The sequence below is a fragment of the Tamandua tetradactyla genome, chromosome 16 (assembly GCF_023851605.1).
Source record: "Tamandua tetradactyla isolate mTamTet1 chromosome 16, mTamTet1.pri, whole genome shotgun sequence".
NCBI lineage: Eukaryota > Metazoa > Chordata > Mammalia > Pilosa > Myrmecophagidae > Tamandua > Tamandua tetradactyla.
The window spans coordinates 40,873,206-40,891,121 of record NC_135342.1 but is presented as its reverse complement, the minus strand read 5'-3'; the positions used below and the strand labels follow the sequence as shown (position 1 = coordinate 40,891,121).

General features: G+C 39.5%; 1 protein-coding gene across 2 annotated transcripts in view; it reads left to right on the top strand.

Annotated features, from left to right (window-relative positions):
- Window positions 1-17,916, top strand: part of ITFG1 (integrin alpha FG-GAP repeat containing 1) — a 343,198-nt gene that overhangs the window by 98,417 nt on the left and 226,865 nt on the right. The window lies entirely within an intron of this gene.

The window sequence follows — 17,916 nt, the reverse complement described above, 5'->3', positions numbered from 1 at the left end:
TGGTCGTTACTAATAGCTATTGAGAAAAAAGCATTTGCCAGATCAATAGCTGCATACCAGGTACCAGGGGATGTATTGATTTGCTCAAGCAATGATACTACATCTGGAACAGCAGCTACAATTGGAGTTACCACCTGATTGAGTTTACGATAATCCACTGTCATTCTCCAAGACCCATCTGTTTTCTGCACAGGCCAAATAGGAGAGTTGAATGGGGATGTGGTGGGAATCACTACCCCTGCATCTTTCAAGTCCTTAAGAGTGGCAGTAATCTCTGCAATCCCTCCAGGAATATGGTATTGCTTCTGATTTACTGTTTTGCTTGGTAGGGGCAGTTTTAGTGGCTTCCACTTGGCCTTTCCCACCATAATAGCCCTTACTGCACGAGTTAGAGAACCAACGTGGGGATTCTGCCAGTTGCTCAGTATGTCTATGCCAATTACACATTCCGGAACTGGGAAAATAACTACAGGATGGGTCCAGATGCCCACTGGACCCACTGGGAGACGACCTGAGCTAAAACTCCATTGATCACCTGGCCTCCATAAGCCCCCACTCTGACTGGTGGTCCAGAGTGACGTTTTGGGTCCCCTGGTATTAATGTCACTTCTGAACCAGTGTCAAATAATCCCCGAAATATCTGATCATTTCCTTTTCCCAAGTGCACAGTTACCCTGGTAAAAGTCTGTCGGTCTCCTTGGGGAAGACTTAGAGGAAGGTTAACAGTATAAATTTGTGGCAGTGTAACAGGTTTCTTCCCCATTGGGACCTGGCCTCCCCTTCATTCAACGGGCTCAGGGTCTGTAAACTGTTTCAAGTCTGGAAATTGATTAAGGGGTCGTGACTCTGTGTTTATGTAATTCAGGTTAGACTTCTGTTCCCTTGACCTAGAACTCTTTTGTTTATGCAGCTCCAACAAGAATTTAGTAGACTGCCCTTCTATTGTATTTCTAGGTACCGCATTATTTACTAGCCAATGCCACAAATCTCTGCGTGTCATATAATTCTAATGCCTCCTTTGAGTTTGCTGTCTATTATAATAGCCGTGTCTACCCTGTCTTTGGTGATTAAGTGCTGCCACCTGGCTTCTGCCAACTCGGGATCCTGTCATCCCCATTGTGTTTAAGGATTCCAGCTCACTGGCAGCAGTTCCTACAGTAATGTCTGACCTACAGAGAAGTGGAACCACAGAGCTCTTTAGGGATGATGGTTCTAGTCTCACAAATTTGTTTCTCACTGTTCTGGTAAAAGGTGCATCCTCTGGACATTCCTGGGGTGTAAGAGCAGGCTTTGCATGATAAATACACTTTAACATTCCAATCTCTCGAAGCCTCTGGATCCCCTCATCTACATTATACCAGGACAGTTCTGGCATTTCAAACTCAGGTATTGTTGGCCACCTTTTGATCCATGTTTCAACCAACCACCCAAACAAGCTGTTAACACCGTTTCTAACCACTCGAGCTATAACATTGAATGCAGAATCTCTGCTTAGTGGGCCCATATCGATAAATTCAGCCTGATCCAGCCTTATATTCCTCCAACCATTATCCCACACTCTTAAAATCCATTGCCACACATATTCCCCTGATTTCTGTCTATATAAATTGGAAACTCACACAGTTCTTTTGGAGTGTAACGTACCTCCTCATGTGTGATACTTTGTACCTCACCTTTAGGGGCCTGTTGGAACTTTAGTCTAGTTATAGGTCTAGAAAAAATGAGGGGTGGTGGGGGTGGGTCATGAAAAGATTTAGAAATATCTTCCAAGCCATTTGCTTCAGGGCCTTCATTTGCAGTTTCATCTGCTGAAACAGGATTAATCACTCTAAGGCTAATCCCTTCAGGAGGAAGCTGGGTGGCCAATTCCTCAAGGCAGGCTGGAGGTGGGGTGGCTATGTCCTCAGCGAAGACTATTACAGGGTTATCTAGAGAAGACTCAGTATGGCCTAGGGTTTCAACCTCGCCCCCAACATCATTATCAATCCATATATCACCATCCCATTTTTCAGGGTCCCACTCCTTTCCAATCAATGCCCTCACTTTAACGGCAGACACCATGCAAGACTGAGATTTCAGTTTACGTTGTAAAGTTGCTACTCTAACAATAAGATTCTGAGTCTGATTTTCAGAAATCTCAAGTCTACGGCTACAGGAAATAAGATTTTCCTTCAGGATACTCATAGAAACATCTACGTGTTTCACATGGTGCTTAAGCTTCTCGTTTGAAGTCTTAAGCCCATCCCTTTCACCACTTAATGTAGACAGTATATCTAACAACAATCAACCAACATCTCTATAACTCTTATTTCTACAGAACTCTGTAAAGGTGTCAAAAACATTATCCCCCAGAGTCTGGCTTCGTAGAAGCGAAGCATTAGGAAAATTGAATGATGATATTTTTACTATCTCCTTTGCCAACTCACTCCATAGATTGGGATGTCATTCTGATTACGGGAATCAGAGTCCTTAGTGTCTCTGAGTCCAGTCAGAGTAGAAAACCATTCATAAAAACCTATTTTTAAGGTTCTGTTTTTTAAGAACCACTCCCGGTACCAAGATGTTTTAGTTAGGGTTCTCTAGAGAAACAGAATCAACAGGGAACACTTGCAAATATAAAATTTATAAAAGTGTCTCACGTGACTGCAGGAACGCAGAGTCCAAAATCCACAGGGCAGGCTGCAAACCCAACAACTCCGATGGATGGCCTGTACAAACTCATGAGAGGCTCACCAGCCAAAGCAGGAATGTAACCTGTCTCCTCTGAGTCCTCCTTAAAAGGCTTCCCATGATTAGATTTAGCATCACTAATTGCAGAAGACACTCCCCTTTGGCTGATTACAAATGGAATCAGCTGTGGATGCAGCTGACATGATCATGACCTAATCCTATGAAATGTCCTCAATGCAACAGACAGGCCAGCGCTTGCCCAATCAGATAAACAGGTACCACAACTTGGCCAAATTAATATGTGTCCTTCATCATGACACCTGTCTTATGTTTTTTCTGAAAGCAGAACTCCCTTTTGTATCTCTTACGGGGCAGATTTTTATTAACAAACTCTCTCACCTTTTGTTTACCTGTGAATAGTTAAAATTCCCCCTCTTTTAAGGGACAATTTTGCAGGATGAAGAATTCTTGGCTGGCAATTTTTATGTATCTTAGATGTATCTTACCACTGCCTTCTCACCTCCATGGTGTCTGATGAGAAGTCAACATTTAGTGTTATATGGCTTCCCTCATATGTGATCAATCACTTCTCTTGCTGCTTTCAGATTTATCCTCTTTGGCATTTGACTAGTATGTATTTTGGAGTGGGTTATTCACATTTATGTGATTTGGAGTTTGTTGGCTTCTTTGATTTGCATATTTATTTCCCTATAAGAGTTTGGAAATTTCTAGCCAATTATTTCCTCATATTTTCTTCCCAGCATTTGTCCCTTCTCTTCTTCTGTGACATCAACAGTGCATGTATTTTTACCCTTCCTGTTTTCAGTCATTTTCCTGAGACCCAGCTCAAATTTTTCCATTTTTTCCTCCATTTCTTTTTTGTTTGTTTCTTCAACTTTGGATGCCTTGTCTTCTAGTTTGCTAATCCTTTCTTCTGTCTCTTCAAATCTGTTTTTATGCATCTCTTGGTTTTTTTTATTTATTTATATATTGTTCTAGTTAGCTAGCTCCCAGAATGCAGCACCCCAGAGTAGGATTGGTTTTTAATAAAAGGGGATTTATTTTGTCAGTTCTTCAGAGGAAATGCAACTAACTTTCAACTGAGGTTCTTTCTTACGTGGGAAGGCATAGGATGGTCTCTGCTGGCCTTCTCTCCAGGCCTCTGGGTTCCAACAACTTTCCCCAGGGTGATTTCTTTATGCATCTCCAAAGGCCTGGGCTGAGGTGTGAGTGCTGAGATGAGGTATGCTGAGCTGCTTGGGCTGTCCTATGTTGAGCTCTCTCATTTAAGCACAAGCCAATTAACTCAAATATCATTCATTACAGCAGGCATGCCTCCCAGCCGACTGCAGATGTACTTAGCAACAGATGAAGTTCACATACCATTGGCTTACGTCCACAGCAATAGAACTAGGCATATTCACTTGGCCAAGTTGACAACTGAATCTAACTACTACATGTCTACCCCTTGTCAGCTTGGCAACTACACGCATCACCTTAAACAATATTAAGGTGAAAAAAAAAATTCTCTTCTGGCTGTGGACCTTTGAATCTCAAAACAAGTTGTCAGGTGCCAATATGCAAAGGAGAGGACAGTCATAGGATCCATAGGGAGAAACTGGAAAGAAAACCTGCAGGGCAAACACCATTGTATTTCAAAGTCTGAAAGTCATTTATCCTTCAGCTTTAGAAAGTGGCAGTTCCACCCTTTCCAAGGGCCTATGCAGTAGCCCACCTCTTTCCAACTCGATCTTGGGCAACATTGAGGAAACCACCTTTTTCTTGGCTCCCCTCTCTCTAGGCATCAGGGCCACCCCTGGGCTCTCTGCCATTTCCAGGGCACACATTCAGCCCCTCCATGTGGTGGCAGCCAGGCTCTCCCCAGTCTCCCAAAGAACATGCTGTACCTTCTCCAAGGCCTGAGGCTGCACCACTCTTCTACCGCAATGAGGTGCGAGACTCACCCTCACTCTTCAGGGTAAACTCACCCTCTCCATGTATATGGGTGGGTCCACTCTCCTGGACATGGTTTCTTGGCTTTAGACCCATGTTTCCATGGTTCTCACTCTGCAAACTCTAATTTTTCCCTTTTATGTCCACCTTTGTCCAGGTCGGTAGTGGTTCCGTTTACACCAACAGTCTCTTCAAGCACTCCAGGACTTCTCCATCATTCTCTTCACAGTTCCTCCAAAATCTTCCCCTTAGCCATCCAAAAAACTTTTCCAGCATATCTGGTATTTGCAAACCGCAGCAGCAACCCACTCCTTAGGCCTGTAGAGAAGGCCAGCAGAGACCATCCTGTGCCTTCCCACATAAGAAAGAACCTCAGTTGAAAGTTAGCTGCCTTTCCTATGAAGAACTGACAAAATAAATCCCTTTTATTAAAAGCCAATCCTACTCTGTGGTGCTGCATTCTGGCAACTAGCAAACTAGAACATATATATATTTCTAGTATATTTTTAATTTCACCCACACAGTGTCTTTCATATTCATAAGATATTTTATTTCTCTGTGTATTCTTTCAAATTCTTCTTTTTGCTCTTCTAATATCTTCGTATCCTTTGTTTTTTCAGCCTTCTCGTTGAAATTATTTAAGAAATTCTTTTGGACATCTTTGATTCTTTGTTCCAAGTTTTTTATCTCCTCTGCCTTTTTTGTTTTATTGATTGGCTTGGCCTTATCTTTTTGCTTCTGATGTGTCTTATAATTTTTTTGCTGCTATCTGGGCATCTGATTATCATGATATGATTATTTTGAAAGTTGGTTTCCCTCCTTTGTCTAAGATTTTGTTGTTGAATGGGTGTCAAGTTAAAGATCTTCTTTGGCTCTTGGCTCAACAGTATTTCCCAGCCAAAACAGGACCACGGACCTATGCAGGGGATGCAGACTGATTACAAGGGACCCTGGATAAATGGTCAGGGAAGCAGCTTCCTAAGACTGAACTTTCCCAGTCTTCCCTGCAGATGGCACTCTTTTTCGTGGACTCCTGAGCCCCAAAACAACTGCTTTGGACAGTTTCTGCCTGTTCTCTAGGTGTTTTTGCGGAGACATGAGTTCTACCTCTCCATTTGTCACCATCTTGCACTCTCTAAACTGTTAAATTTGCAGCCTTTTTAATTTTGTTTTGAAGTTCATTCTGACATAGCACTACCACATAGACCAACCAGCTTCTGCTTACAAATTTTAGAGCTTTTGTCATAGTTCAATCAGCTTTACCCCTTAAAAAATAAATCACTCTCAGTTTGAATTTGATTTTATATGTCTGGCCGCTATTTTCATAAGCCAAATTGAAGTTTCTTCTTTGACACACATCCCAGGAGCTGGAGCCCATCATATACTAAAAATCTAGGTTTCATTAAGAATGAAACAGCTCAGCAGACCGAAATATTCAAAAATGCATTTTTCTTGGTAATCCTTCAACTTCAGTGTAGATTGACACAGTCTTTTCATTCAGAGGAAGTAAATACTCAGAAATCCAACATGTTGTGTTGTGCTGCCAAAAGAACTTTTTTTTATATTAATTCTCCCTTAGGCAGTTTTTTAGCTACTAGCAGATTTAACATCTTTATAAATTTATGAACTGAACAGAAGTAGACATGGTAATCAAGGGTCAGGATTTGGGAATGAAAGAGATAAATGGAAGCAGGTAGCTTCAGTGTGTAAACAAAATGCATGCAGTCTGACTTCCCTGCCCTATGAAAAACCTCAGTCCAAATGCAATTTTAAAATCTGTATTATAAAACCTTCCTTCAAGTAAATTTATATAAATGTGCATTAGGGAAAATTCTTAGTGATGATTGATGCCATTTTCCTTTTCTCCAGTTTCTTTCATTGTGAAGTATTATCATCTTTTATGAGGTCTTTATCTACTGCAATGTAGAGTAATTTCAAATTAACATCGTTTGACCTATAGAAACATTCCAACACTGAAAATATAAAAACTGCAAAAGCTCCTCTAATTCTTAAGGCTTTGATATACACATCAGTATTCTGAAATGTAAAATACTGTTAATTCTTCTAGGACCATTAACTTACCTACAAGATAAGTTCATTAACTTACAAGATGAGATCATTCATTTACTATAAGGATCATTGAGTTGTCTCTCTATTGTTGAGTTGTAGGATTTCTTTATATATTCTTTATATTGTACCTTTATCAAATATATGATTTCTGCATATCTTGTCCCATTGAGTTCACTGTTGTTCTAGTTTGCTAGCTGCCAGAATGCAATATACTGGAAACAGAATGACTTTTAAAAAGGGGAATTATTATAATAAGTTGCTAGTTTACAGTTCTAAGGCTGAGAGAATACCCCAATTACAAGTCTATGGTAATGTCCAATCATAGGCATCTAGGGAAAAATACCTTGGTTCAAGAAGGCCAATGAAGTTCAGGGTTTCTCTCAATTGAGAAGGCACATGGCAAACACAGTCAGAGTTTCTCTCTTGTCTGGAAAGGCACATGGTGAACATGGTCGGAGTTTCTCTCTCATCTGGAAAGGCACGTGGTGAACACAGTGTACCTCTTTCATCTGGAAGGGCACATGGCAAACATGGTGTCATCTACTTGCTTCTTCTCCCTGTTTCATGAAGCTCCCCAGGAGGCATGTTCCTTCTTCATCTCCAAAGGTTGCTGGCTGGTGGACTCTGCTTCTTGTGGCTATATCATTCTGCTCTGCTCTCTCCGAATCTCTTATTCTCCCAAATGTTTCCTCTTTTATAGGACTCCGGTAAACCCATCAAGACCCACCCAAATGGGTGGAGACATGTCGTCACCTAATCCAGTTTAACAACCACTCTTGACTAAATCACATTATCCAGGGAGATGATCTGATTACAGTTTCAAACATACAGTATTGAATAGAGATTATTTTACCTTTATGAAATGTAATTTTTATTAAAACATGGATTTTCCAGGGGTACTTCTTTCAAACCAGCACAACTGTCTTTTCACTTTTGTGACAAAGTCCTTTGATGCACAAAAGTTTTGAATTTTGAGGATGCCCCATTTATCTGCTTATCCTTTCATTGCTAATGCTTGGGTGTAAAGTCTAAAAAACTGTTGCCCAACCTAAGATCCTGAAGATGCTTCTCTACATTTTCTTCTAGGAGTTTTATTTTACTAGCTCTTACATAGGTCTTACAGCCATTTTGAGTTACTTTTTGTATATGATGTGAGTTAGCAGTCTCTTCTTCATTCTTTTGCATATGGATATCCAGGTGTCCCAGCACCATTTGTTGGAGATACTATTCTTTCTTGGCACCCTTTTCAAAAGTCAGTTGACCATAGGTGTGAGGTTCTATTTCTGACCTCTCAGTTGGATCCATTGTTTAATATATCTGTCCTTGTACCTGTACCAGGCTGTTTTGACTCCTGTAGCTTTGTAATATGCTTGAAAATAAGAAGTGTGATTCCTCCAACTTCATTCTTCTTTTTAAGGAGTTTTTTTGGCTATTTGGGACCCCTTACCCTTCCAAATAAATTTGATAATTGGCTTTTCAATTTCTACAAAGTAGGGTGTTGGAATTTTGTTTGAGATTGTCTTGAATCTGTAAATCATTTTGGGTAGAATTGACATCATAATGATATTTGGTCTTTCAATTCATGGACGCATAATGCCCTTCCATTTATTTAGATATGCTTTGATTTCTTAGTATTGCTTGGTAGTTTTCTGGGCACAAGTCATTTACATCCTTCTTTAAATTTATTCCTGTATATTTGATCCTATTTGCTATTGTAAATGGAATTTTTTACTTGATTTCTTCCCCAGCTTGCTCAGTACTAGAGTATAAAAATACTGTTGTTCTTCTAAACCTAATAAACTTTGTTGAATTTATTAGCTCTTGTAGCTTTGTTGTAGACTTTTTTGACATTCTTTATATAGGATCATGTGCTCTGACAATAGTTTTATTCCTTTCCAGCGCAGATTCCTTTATTTCTTTTTCTTACTAATTGCTCTGGCTAGAACCTCCAATACTATGTTGAATAACAGTGGTGACTGTGGGCATCATTGTCTTGTTCCAGATCTTAGAGGGAAATCTTTCAGTCTTTCACTGTTGAATATGATATTAGCTGTGGGTTTTTCATATATGCCCTTTATCATATTGAGGATATGTCCTATCCTTATTTTCCTAAGTGTTTTTTATCAAGAATGGATACTGAATTTTGTCAAACATCTTTTCTGTATCAATTGAGATGATCATGTACTTCTTTTACCTTTGTTTTGTTGATATGGCATATTGCATTAGTTGATTTTCTTGTATTGAACCACCCTAGCACACCAGGAATAAAAACGCCCTTGATCATGGTGTATCATACTTTTGATATGCTTTTCGATTTACTTTGCAGGTGTTTTGTTGAGGGTTTTACATCTTTATTCATAATAGAAATTGGTCTGTGATTTTCTTTTCTTGGACTCTTTCTCTGGCTTTCATATTAGGTTGATTTTGGTCCCATAGAATGAGTTATGGAGTGTTCCCTCCTTTTCATATGATTGAACTTACAGGGTTAATTCGCCATTCTAGTTCTCAATCAGTATATCCTTCAGCCACTTCCGTCCTTTTGGCATCATGTAAAGTGCCCAAAGTTAACAGTCTATGTCTCACATTATTCTCACTTAGTGCTATAATCACCAACACTTTCAATTTTAGACTGTTTGCTTTGATCCCAATAGAAAAATAATTGATAAACACACCCTCACCAAATAGAAAATCCAAACTTCACCTTAACGCTTGTTCTTCCCTCCCAATTATTTATCCCTGGTATTGTTGATCTCTTCCTGTAGCCCATAGCATGCAATAGCAGTTTTCCCTCATACCCCAATATTATTTACTCTTTGTACAAGTTTCATACCTTTGAAGTAGTTCATGAAAGAACTTATTTATATTTGTAGTGTTAATCAGTGGGATATGTGGCTCTATATGACCCCTTTCAATCTTGTTCACCTTCAATATGGTTACTTTTAGACCCACTAATGAACTTCAGTTCTATCCATTCCCTTACATTTAAGTTCAACCTCATTAGCAAACCGTTCACCCATCTCTAGCTTCCATGTATCTCTAGGTCCCCTATATTCTGTATTATAAGCCTCTGAGTTTACTTTACCATGTTGGAATAGGATAGGCAGAGTTCATCATTGCTCCAAGGAACAGCTAGAGAAGTGACAGAAAAACATCCAGTACAGCAATTCCAGGGTAAAGTGGCCTGAGGGTCTTCTACACTACATAGGGAGGCCCTGATTGAATAAAACTGAACTGAAGACCATCTAGTGAGAACTGAAGACTATTCGGCAAGTGCAAAGAGCCTAATGTGCCCCTTTACACATAGACACCCAGAGACCTCAGGAGTGCACAGACAGGGAGGCACAGAAGAGGAAGTAGGCCAAGCCCTGCTCATTGAACCTGCCATACCCACACACACCACCCCTCACTGCCACCATGCCCCATGCTCCTGAGTACTGCCTCCCACCTGCGATCCAAGACTCACGACCCAGGACACACCCCCTGCACCCAGTGTACGTGGACCTCGGCACCCCAAGCAACCCACCCCCCCCCACAAATATACACATTCCTACCCCATACGCACCCACACACCTGTGCCCCACCTCCTAACACTTCACCCATCCTCCCTACCCAGTATACACATGCACCTGTGCCCCCACATCCCATGCATATGCACACCTGTGCCCCCCAGCCCCACATGCGCTCACATGCTTATCCACGCCCTACCCCGTGTGCATGCACACCCATGCCCTGGACCACCCTGCACCCTGCAGACACACACACATCATCCTTCTTCCGTGCCATCCCCACATGCACACATCTGTTCTCCACCCCTGGTGACATACATATGCACACCCACGCGCCCAACCCTGACCACCATCTCCTGCCCCCCACCTCTGATCACCTTCCCCACTCACACATGCATCCGCACCCCAAACATTATACCCCAAACCTGCGTTCCAATCCCCATGAACCCCATGCTCCATGCATGCACCCACGCTGCGCCTATTCACCTGCACCTGCTCCCCTGGCCACACCTACCCATGCACCCACATACTTCCCACCTGCACCCCACACACCCACACAGTCCCTCAGTCTGCCTCACGCCGACCCTGCTTCCATGTCCCCTGTGCTGCCCCCTGCCCTTGCTCTTTGGGGCCTGCCCATGTCACCTCCCACCCCCATAGCCCCTGCACTGACCCCCACAATGCCATGCCCCACCCCCACAGTCCTCAGTACCAGCATAGTGCCCCCGTCCCTTGACTAGCCTTGCACAACCCCATGCCCATCCCACAAATACTAAACTGTTGACTACTAAGGGATGTCAATTCCCAAAATAACCCTATTAAGGTTATTAAATGCCTCAAAGGCGACAGAAAATTACAAAGCATATGAAGATGCAAACAGATATAGCCCAGCCTAATGACCAAATTAAAACACTGAAGGAGACACAGACCTTGGAACTAGTCAAAGATGTTCATACAACTCTCCTAAATATGGCTAATGACATAAAGAGATCATGAAAACCCTCGAAGAGCATAAAGAAGAATTTGAAAGAATAGATAGAAAAATAACAAATATCACAGAAATAAAAGGTACTGTGGACCAAATCAGAAATATACTAGAGGCATACAAGAACAGATTTGAAGTGGCAGAAGAAAATATAAGCAAACTAGAGGACAGGAAAATTATTTTCATAAAACAGTAAAGAACAAATGGCAAAAAAAAAAAAAAAGAAAAATTTGAATTGGACCTCAGAGACATGACAGGACACATGAAGCACAAAAATTTAAGTCATAGATGCCCCAGAAGAAGAGAAGACTAATGGGCTGGAAAGATTAGTAGAGGAGATATTGGGAGAAAACTTCTCAACCCATATAAAAGGCATAAATATTATGCAAATCAAAGAAGCCCAATGAACCCCAAATAGAATAAGTCCAAACAGGCTTTCCCCAAGACTAATACTAATCAGTCTGTCAAATGTTAAAGAGAACCAGAAAATCCTGAAAGCAGTAACAGAAAAGCAATCTACTACATACAAGGGAAACCACATAAGACAATTCAGACTACTCAACAGGCACTATGGAGGCTGAGAATGCAGTGGTATGATATATTTCAGATCCTGAAAGAGAAAGACTTCCAGCCAAGAATTCTGTACCCAGCCAAATTGTCTTGAACACATGAGAGAGACATTAAAATTTTCACAAACAAGGAAATGCTGAAAGAAATTGTCAACAAGAGACCAGCCCTACTAGAAATACTAAAGGGAGTTCTGTCGGCTGAAAAGAAAAAGACAAGAGAGGGAGCTCTGTAGGAGGGTACAGAATTTAAGTTACCCTATAAGGGTAACTTGAAGGATAAGAGAAGAAGGAAGAGAGTATATAGATCTGACAAATAAAATCCAAAGGACAAGATGGTAGATTCAAGAAATGCTTTCACAGTGATAACTTTTAATGTTAGCGGACTTAAGTTACCAATTAAATGATACAGATTGACAGAATGTGAATTAAGAAATATGATCCATCTATATGCTGCTTAGAAGAAACTCATCTTAGAACGAAGGCTATAAGTAGAATGAAAGTGAAAGGATGGAAAAAGGTGTTCTATGCTAAGTATAACCAAAGGAAAACAGAAGTAGTTATACCAATATCAGACAAAATAGACTTTAAATGTAAAGACGCCATAAAAGACAAGGATACTACATAATAATAAAAAGGACAATTCACCAAGGAGAAATAACAATCATAAATGTTTATGCTTCCAATCAAAGAGCTCAAAATGCATGAGACAAACATTGACAAAACTGAAAGAAACAATAGAAGTTTCAACAATAACAGCAGGAGATTTCAATACATACATCATGATACTCTTTTGTTAACATTTTAAGTTAGTTTTCAAGACAGAAAATGCAAGGCTATACTCTGAACATGTACCTATTCCTGTCAAAATGAATTGCTGACACTTCCAGGATGAAAGAAGACCAATGTAGTCAGTTTTCCACCAACTCGTTATTCCCAACTCTCCATTCCCCCACCTCCCTTCTCCCTGCCTTCATCACGTGTTCTCAGAATATGGTCCTCTGCATACTCTTCTTGGCTTGTGCCACGACTGTTAACTAGGTCTGGGACTTCCTTCAGTGAATAGTCCCTTTTTTTCCTTTATATGCCCACCACATTCCTTGCTAGACTATCTTGTAAATTAACTCCACTTCTAGGCTTAGTAGCCAAGGGGTAGGCCTAATGAGGTTCTTGTTTCCTCCTGAGGGGAGAAACTTCTCCATCATCTTCAAACAAGACAGTGAAGAATGGGCCATTTCTGCAGTCTCTGAAGGTTTATAAGTGAATCTGGGGTTTCAAGATTTTCAGATTCATCAACCAAAGTATTCCAAACCCCCTTGCATCAGAGTATCAGCCTTGCCCAACTAGGGCCCAAACCTTAGCATGGCCAACCTATGTTTTAAGCTCTTTGGAGCTCTTCTACTCTTGCCATTAAGTATTTTGGTCCTTAGTTTTGTTTTCCCTTCTGCTGCAGGATATGAGAGCCTCTTTATATGCTACCCAAGAGGCCCTCTGGCTTTCACACTTAGTATTTAATTTTCAATCAATTATACTCTTCCTTGAGTTTTTTGTATATTTCCTCAACTGAGCTTAGCAGTAACCATCTAACTCCACTATCTTTATAGTTAGTGTTTTCTCAAAAGCCTGAAATACTACACCCACTAGACTACTGTCCCAGGAGAACACTAGTGAAAGTTAAACAATTGTGGGGCTATCTGTGTCCACTTCTTAACAGAAAAGAAATCCTTATTGCTAGACCCATATTGGGTGATCCAACCCCAAAATCTCATTTTGTCTGCTTTCTCAAATACCTTTTGGTATCAGCTGTTGTAGATTGAGTTCCCTGGGAAGCAGGGTCTGAGTTGGAGATTACTGTGCAGGCAGTTTTTTAGGGACTGCAATTGTAGTCATTACCAGTGAAAAGGAAGGGAAGAAAGCAGGGTTGGGAGTGATGCAATGTCAAAAAGAGTCTCAGCTCACTCCTGGGTAGTTCTTAAGGTAGAATGGTCCTGCACAGTTGGCCTGAGTAAGGGAGTCCAGCCTTTATACCTCTGAATTGACCAGTTCTTTGATTCAGTATGGCTCGGAAAGTTATTGGATGCATGGCCTTCTGCAAAGTAGCTCTCTTCAGCCAAAGCTGTTTCAAAGAGCAAGGACTTTGTCTACCAGCAATATTTTCAGCAGCTAAGGAAATAAGTCCTTTATTCTTAATGGATAATCTGTTGGGCATATCACAGCATCTGTTACAATTTCATTGAGTATATTTCCTTTCATTTTATTTTGTGAATTACTCTTAGGATGTGGGAGGTTGAGAACCTTATTGCTTTGTGGACTAAAATTTTTTTCTCAACAAAATGTCATTCTTACTCAAATATGAAACATGATTCTTTATAACTGAATTGTTAATAATTAATTTTCTGTAGCTTTTTTCCTCTGTGTAATTAATCATTTGCTTTTTCTATAACTTCTTTACAGAATTGAATAGTAGTGTGAGATTTTTTTAAAATCTGTCTTACAAGGTACTTCCAGTTCCTCATCTTGCTTTACTGTTTTACAAAGTCTCATAAAAAATAGCTAATAAAACTTTGAGAATATGTATAATGGTTATTCTTAAATGTTGTAAATATGTATAAAAAACAGGAAGTTCATAATTTATCACTTTTTATGCAAATATATTGAGACTAATACAACACCAGTAGAAGACATTGAGTTGTTTTCTAGAGGTGGTGATAAATTGCTGGTAGCCATCTATCATTCCCTCAAAGCCTGCTTAACCATATGTGGCAATAGAATAGTTGTTCCAGTTCCCCAAAGCTTACTGGCTTATCAAGGCATTGATTCCTTGGTCCCTTGTTGCAAAGTTGCCGCCTCATTTATTCTCAAATACATTAAGAGTTTCAACAGTTTGTTGTTTTCCATTTGAATAAATTCACCTGTACTATATTACTTGTGGATTTTGTCCCTTTTTGGATTTTGCTTCTTTCATGTAACTCACAGTTTGCAGTGATATTCCCCTTTTAGTGATCTTAGAAATCTGTGTTTATTAATCCTTAATCACATTATATGCTGATTATCCACATTTTCTGATAATACAAAGATGTAAAAGCTTTTAAACATTCTTAATACAGTAGTCATTGTGATGAGTCATACTTTTTAATGAAATATTTTTAATTTAACTCTTCTTTTCCTAAAACTTTCCATTTAAATGTGCAATGGGGTAATATTTTTAGACAATTCAAGCAAACTTGCAAGAACCAGAATATGCATAAAGCATGATGTTATTTAGTTAATCAGCCATCACTTGTATACACACTGTTTCCAAGCTCATGGAACACGGGGCTATAAAAATCTGCTAGACATCACTCCTGTTCTTAAGAAGCTCAGGAAAGAGAGATGTGAAACCAGAATGTCATGATATACTGTAGCTACTGCTGTGATAGAGCTACCATTGGAATAACAATGGAGAACAAGCTATGACTAGGGGGATGGAGGGCCTCATAATGGATGGGGATGTTTGTGCTAATTTTGAATAATTACTTCAAGTGGCAGTCAGGATACTGCAGAGAGAAGAAATGACATGTACAGAAGCAAATAGAGGTGAAAGAAATATGATAAAATCAGGTGACTACTTTGCTTTCTCTGGAGCACAAGCTCCTTATTAGGGAGTAGCAGGAAATGAATCTGGAAGCATAGTATCTTAGTTTGCTAGCTGCTGGAATGCAATATACCAGAAATGGAATGGCTTTTAAAAGGGGTAATTTAATGAGTTGCTAGTTTATAGTTCTAAGGCCGAGAAAATCTCCCAATTAGAACAAGTCTATAGAAATGTCCAATCAAAGGCATCCAGGGAAAGGTACCTTGGTTCAAGAAGGCCAGTGAAGTTCAGGGTCTCTCTCTCAAGTGGGAAGGCATGTGGCGAACACAGTCAGGGCTTCTCTCTCAGCTGGAAGGCCACATGGTGAACATGGCATCATCATCTGCTAGTTTTCTCTCCTGGCTTCTGTTTTCATGAAGCTCCCCAGGAGGTGTTTTCCTTCTTCATCTCCAAAGGTTGCTGGCTTGTGGACTCTCTGCATCTCATGGCTACATCATTCTGCTCTCTCTGAATTTCTTTCTCCAAAATGTTTCCTCTTTTATAGGACTCCAATAAACCAATCAAGACCCACCCAAATGGGTGGAGACATGTCGTCACCTAATCCAGTTTAACAACCACTCTTGACTAAATCCCATCATCCAGGGAGATGATCTGATTACAGTTTCAAACATACAGTATTGAATAGAGATTATTTTACCTTTATGAAATGATATTTTGATTAAAACATGGCTTTTCTAGGGGGCATACTTCCTTTCAAACCAGCACACATAGATAAGAAGGCCTTCATATAAGAGACAAAGAGCTTTGCCCTACATCCTGGAAGAGAAAGAATGAGATCAAATTTGAACTCTTTTCTTTTTCATTACGTTGTGGGCAATGTGGAGGAAACATTGGAGCAGGAGAGGAGGCTGATAGTAGATAGATTATCATAGAAATCTCAGGTATTATTTAGGAGTTTCCAGATGAATACTGAAGCAGACCCCTCATTGAGAATGTATGTGTGACAGAGTAAAGAAATCATTTTTATAAGACTACAATTCTGTATCCCTAGACAAAATTATCTTCAGTGTGGTGAAAATGAATCAAGGGGTATTTAATATATAGACATAAAGAATGGTTTCACTTACTAGGAGTCACAACTTTTGAGTTCAACTAATTATAAAAGTGAACCAGGTGGTGCGACAGTGGCTCAGCAGGCAGAATTCTCACCTGCCATGCTGGAGACCCAGGTTCAATTCCCGGTATCTGCCCAAGTTAAAAAAAAATGAGAACCAAATTACTTATCTATCTGAGGAATTTATTATAAAAGTTGTTATTAATACATAAATTTGCCTCATTAAACTCATATGAAACATTTACAGAAAATATATTAAATCATGAATGATAGTTTTCATTTGGGAAAAAACATTTTTCTTTAAGCTAGTCATGGTCTTAACATCACCCTGAATAATTTTCATTTTTAAAGCATAAAATGGTAATGTCATTTTAATATTCCTATGAGCCAGGGTTCATTTTAAGACTTTACATATTTGCTAAGTAAAATAAGTAAAATAGCGATTATGCAAGCATATAATAAATGTTGCTTCTAGAATGGATATGAGTTCAGCTGGCGTTTTCATTAATAGGATGTTCAATTTGATTGTCAATCTATTTTTCACCAAAATGTTATTAAAATTCTTGCATTTTCCAATAAAAGAAACTTCCTTTGGTGGAATTTATCATGAAAATAGTTCTTTCATTACTTAAAATTTGAAGTATAATTTCTTATTTAACATGAATGCTAAAGATTTTGGATTCTGTAATACTGTGGTTTAAATTAATGCTGAAACGTGACTATGATATATTGGCAATGCTGCTTTTAGGGTAAGAAAGCAAATGCCAATTGTGATTACACTACTTTTTAAAAATATATAAATCACTTTAGAATAAGCATGTGTAAGTAAAAAAAAAAGCTGCGCATAATTGTTCTTGAAAATGAGGAATATTTTTGAAAGACTAATGCCAAATGCTCCTTTTAAATACATTTTTCCTAATGTTACTGATATAGGGTGTTAGAGTTTGAATCATGTCCCCCACAAAAAGCATGTTCACACCCCAGTTCCTGATCCTGTGAGTGTGAAGCCATTTGTAAATCAGATCTTTGAGGATGTTATTAGTTAAGATGTGCCCAAATTGAATGAGGATGAACGGGCCTTAATCAAATATCACTGAAGTCCTTATAAACAAAGGAAATTGGACAAAGAAGAAGCAATGGGAAGGAGCTAGAAGGTAGAAGTGGTTGAAACCCAGGAGAGAAGGGAAAAGGCACCAGCATGTGCATTGCCATGTGACAGAAAAGCCAAAGAACCCCAAAAATTGCTGGCCAGCCAGAACATACCAGCCACAGAAGGAAGCAAGCCTTCTAACCTCAGAAACCATAAGCCAATAAATTCCGCTTCATTGTATGATACTTGTTTTAGCAGCCAGGAAACCAAAATGCGGAATCATCTGCTTTCTTTTTCTTTGATGTAACCAAGCCCATTACAATATAATTTAAATATGTTTAAGTAAAATTGTATTAATGGTTATTTTTGTGAATTATATTTCTTCCTG